Source organism: Humulus lupulus, chromosome 2, assembly GCF_963169125.1.
Source record: "Humulus lupulus chromosome 2, drHumLupu1.1, whole genome shotgun sequence".
Taxonomy (NCBI): Eukaryota; Viridiplantae; Streptophyta; class Magnoliopsida; order Rosales; family Cannabaceae; genus Humulus; species Humulus lupulus.
In genome coordinates, this window is record NC_084794.1 from 251,751,335 (window position 1) to 251,756,566 (window position 5,232).

Consider the following 5,232-nt stretch of genomic DNA (forward strand, 5'->3'; position numbering starts at 1 on the left):
ATTTGGGAACAAGAACGAGATTAGAACACTCCTATAAACCAATAGTAAAATGGTGAGAATCTAAAGAAAAAGAGATGAAAAATAATACTAAACTTACCAAGAAAAACCTTAAGTTTCAAGAACTTAAATACCTAGTCAAGAAAATAACAAGATTTAGGATTTGAATAAAAGAAAACTAAAGAAACTAAAGAACCATATTGAACTGAACTTAGGAATAGAAATACCTTGAATGACCTTATGGATTGGTCCAAACCTCAATACCGAAACCACACTATTTCTTACTTCCCAAATGTTTATAAAAGCTTAGAATGATAAAACTTTAACCCAAAACCCAAGTGTATCTCTCTATAGTAACACTAGCACTTTGGAGGCTCTGATAAAATGCTTGAAGAATGAAGAAAATGGTTGAGCACTAGGTCCTATTTATAGAGTTCAAGGAGTGAAACTAACCCCTTTTAATTTGAATAAATAAATGATTATAAAATGAAAAAGATTTGAATTTTCGTTCAACTAACGCCCAGAACTCGGTCAAAATCATTCAAAGGCAGGTCTAGTGGTTAAGGATAATTTTTAAAATCAAAAACCAAACTTTTCAAAAATCATCACTAAGGGCGATATATCGCCCCCTTATAGGCGATATATTGGCTCTACCCTAATCCCAAGTCCCCGTTCGCACGTTCGTGCAAAGTCGATGTGTTTTTCGTATCTTCTATAGGCGATATATCAGCCCCTAAGCTGCGATATATCAGCATACATTGATATATTAAACACGTATTTGTACTTTTTCAGCATAATTTGAATTAATAAAACAACTTTGACTTAGTCATAATTCGATCCTAACAGTTTCTGGAAGGTTCTAGAGCTTCTAGATCTTTCTTTTATTTAAACTATCCATAAAAAAATACTTAATTTCTTAATAAACATGATTATGACAAGTGTCACACTCTTATTAGCTCTATCTAAACCATAGGTTATAATAAATAATATATCTAGGACCAGCAATATTAATCAAACCTTATGTTATAATTAATATTCTTAAACTATAGGTTAAACTTATAAAATCCACAACTGTTGCTATGAGTTTCCAACTAAGTCCCGACTTGAACCAAAATCCATGGCAACTAACATACTACTAACTAATACTAACTACTACTACTATCTAGCTAGCTAAGTAAATATTCTGGGACACTACAATTCTCCCCTACTTAAAAGAATTTCGTCCCCAAAATTTACTTACCAAACAATTCCGGATACCGGGCTAACATGTCTTCCTCCAACTCCCACGTTGCCTCCTGTTCAGAACTATTGCTCCATAGGACCTTGACTATCGAAACACTCTTAGACCGTAATTCTTTCATCCCTCTATCTAGGATGCGAACCGGTCGTTCCTCGTAACTTAAGTCTTTCTGGAGTGCTATCGTATCGTACTTGAGGACGTGAGATGGGTCTCAAACATTTCTACTCATCATTGAGATGTGGAACACATTATGGCTATCTGCTAGAGATGGTGGTAGGGCTAATCTATATGCAAATGTTCCAACCTTGTCCAATATCTCAAAATGACCTATAAAACGGGGACTAAGCTTGCCTTTCTTCCCAAACCGCTTCATACCTTTCATAGGAGATATCTTTAAGAAGACTTGATCTCTGACTTTGAATTCCACATCATGCCACTTGGCATCCGCATAACTTTTTTGCCGGCTTTGAGCAGCGAGCATACGCTTTCTAATCAGCGCTACTGCATCTTGAGCCTCTTTAACAGCTTCGGGTCCAAGAAGTTGCCTTTCTCCTACCTCGTCCCAATGTAACGGCGATCGACACCTCCTTCCATAAAGTAACTCATAAGGTGCCATCCCGATTGTTGACTGGTAGCTATTGTTGTAGGAGAATTCTATCATCGGCAAATACTTACTCCATGATCCTCCGAAATCAAGTACACAAGCGCGCAACATATTTTCTAAAATCTGTATGGTACGCTCAGACTGACTGTCTGAGGATGAAATGTCGTACTAAGACTTAACTTAGTACCCATAGCTTGCTGCAAGCTTCCCCAAAATCTTGATGTAAACACCGATCCTCTATCAGACACTATAGTCTTAGGGATTCCATGCAGCCGTACTATCTCCTGAACATAAATGTCTGCGTATTGATCTGCTGTGTACGTAGTCTTGACGGGCAAGAAGTGAGCTGACTTGGTTAGTTTATCTACTACTACCCAAGCCAACTCGTTCTACTTCTTTGTCCGTGGCAACCCCATCACGAAATCCATGGCTATGTCGTCCCATTTCCATTCTGGAATACTAAGCGGTTGCAATAAGCCTACAGGTCACTAATGTTCTGCTTTCACTTCCTGGCATACTAAGCATTTAGACACATACTCCGCTACATCTTTCTTCATTCCTGGCCACCAATAAAACGCCTTAAGGTCGTGAGTCATCTTAGTCGACCCTGGGTGGACTGAGTAAGGGGTATTGTGCGCTTCTTCTAAAATCTTCATCTTAATTCCACTGCCATTTGGCACGCATACCCGGTCCTTATATCTCAAGAACCCATGTCCTGATATAGAGAAATTTGTGGCCTTGCCTTCTTTAACTGCGTCCATGTGTGCTACTAATGTGTCATCGTGCCCTTGCCTAATCCGTATTTCTTCTAACAGACTTGACAGGATGGACAAGTTAGCCAGTTTACCAATGAATACTTCTATTCCAGCATTGATCAGCTCCTGCTGTAGCGGCTTTTCTATTCCAGCTAATGCTGCTAGACTTCCATAATTCTTCCTACTTAGCGCATCAGCAACTACATTTGCTTTTCCTGGGTGGTATAGGATTTCGCAGTCATAATCCTTCACTAGTTCTAACCACCTGCGCTGCCTCATATTGAGCTCCTTTTGAGTGAAGAAATACTTTAAGCTTTTGTGATCTGTATAAATCTCATACCGTTATCCATAAAGATAATGGCGCCAGATTTTCAAAGCAAAGACCACTGCTGCCAACTCCATATCATTCGTTGGATAACATTGCTCATATTCCTTCAGCTGCCTTGAGACGTAGGCTATTAACTTGTCATTCTGCATCAGTACACAAACCAAACCTTGCTTCGATGCATCACAGTAGACTACAAACTTGTTGTTGGGTGTCAGCACACAAAGTACTGGTGCTGAGCATAGCTTATCCTTAAGTAACTTGAAGCTCTCTTCACACTTATCAGTCTAGTTGTACTTCTGTTGTTTCCGGGTCAGGTTGGTGAGCGGAGTGGCTATCTTAGAAAAACCCTCTACAAACCTCTGATAATAATTTGCTAGCCCCATAAAATTTCTTACCTCTAACGCGTTCTTAGGTCTTGGCCAATCCTTCATAGCCTCTACCTTAGATGGGTCTACTGCAACTCCTTCCTTGGATACTATGTGGCCGAGGAACGCTACTTGCGAAAGCCAAAATTTGCACTTCTTGAACTTGGCATAAATTTGATGCTCTTTCAATCACAACAAGGTCAACCTTAAATGTTCCTCATGCTCGACTTCATCCTTTGAGTACACCAGAATATCGTCGATGAAAACTACGACAAACTTATCCAAGTAATCCTTAAAGACCCTATTCATTAAATCCACGAATGCGGCTGGAGCATTGGTAAGACCAAAAGACATAACTAAAAACTTGTAATGTCCATAACGAGTTCTAAAAGCTGTCTTGGGAATATCCTCTTGAGCTGGTGATACCTGGATCGTAAATCAATCTTTGAAAACACGATCGCGTCTCAGAGTTGATCAAACAAGTCGTCAATTCGAGGTAGCGGGTACTTATTCTTAATCGTCACCTTATTCAGCTCGTGGTAATCTACACACATCCACATGCTCCCGTCCTTCTTCTTCACAAATAGAACCGGTGCCTCCCATGGTGAATGGCTTGATCTAATGAAACCCATAACTGCATCTTTAACTCCTTGAGTTCGGTAGGTGCCATCCAGTATGGTGCCTTGGAGATAGGCTCGGTGCCCAGTACTAGCTCGATTGTGAAGTCAATTTCCCGAGTCGGTGGCAACCTTGGTAAGTTGTCGGGAAATACTTATGGGAATTCTATGATACAGACGTCTTCAACCTTTAGTGGTGTTTCCTTTACCACATCCGTGACACTGGCTAAGAATGCGTGACATCCTTTTTCTATCATCCTCTGAGCTTTGAGAGAGGAAATAAGCGGTGTTCGTAGTCTGGAAACCTTTCCCATGAAGCATAGTCTCTAACTGTTAGGAGTCTCGAACATCACTTGCTTGCATCTATAGTCGATGGTTGCGCCATGCCTTGCTAGCCAATCCATACCCAGTATTACGTCGAAGTCTTTGATCTCTAACTCTATTAGGTCTCCTTCTAGTTCTACGTCCTCGATTTTGATCAGTACGCCTCGTACTATCCGTGATGATACTTCGCCTGAAGGCAATTCTGTCACAAACCTAGTTCTAAATCTTTCACAAGGGTTGTCTAATTCTCTATCATTCCTAACGAGATATACGAGTGTGTCGCTCCCGAATCAAATAATACTAAACATACATTATTGAGGATAGGAATCTGACCTGAGTCCACTTTATTACTAGCTTCAGCTTCTCCCTGGGTCAAGGCAAATACTCTGGCTGGAACCATCTTGTTGTCCCTTTTCTCTTCTGGCTTGAGCTAGGGACATTCCCTCTTCCGGTGACCCTCCTGACCACAGTTGTAGCATCCCTTGGTGTTTGCATGACACCCACTAGGATGTTTCTTTTGGCATTTATAGCACTGTGGGTATTCGACATAACCCGACCTACTACCTCCATTGTTCGTCCGTGCTCTTTTATCGTTGTCGGACTGCTTATTGTCAGGATACCGTCTCTTCTGACCATTATAGTTGCTGGACTGATGGCTGTTGTGGTGGTTGTTCCGACCATTCTGAGGTTGACTCTGCTGCTCAGGCTCAGGCTTACTAGCTTCCTCCTTACTAACATTTTCCTGAAGCCTTTCTAATTCTATAGTCGTTTCTAAAACATCGGCATACGTAGTAGTTCCAGGGTTTGCTAGCTTAACCCCTAGCTCAATCTTTGGTCTAAGTCCTCCAATGAACTTGGTAACCCTCAGAAAATCGGTTGGAACCAACTCTGTGGAAAACTTGGCTAGTCGGTCGAACTACCGAGCATACTTTGCTACCGTCAAGTTGCCCTGCTTCAGACTAGTGAACTCCTCAACCCTTGTAGCAATGAATACCGATTTGT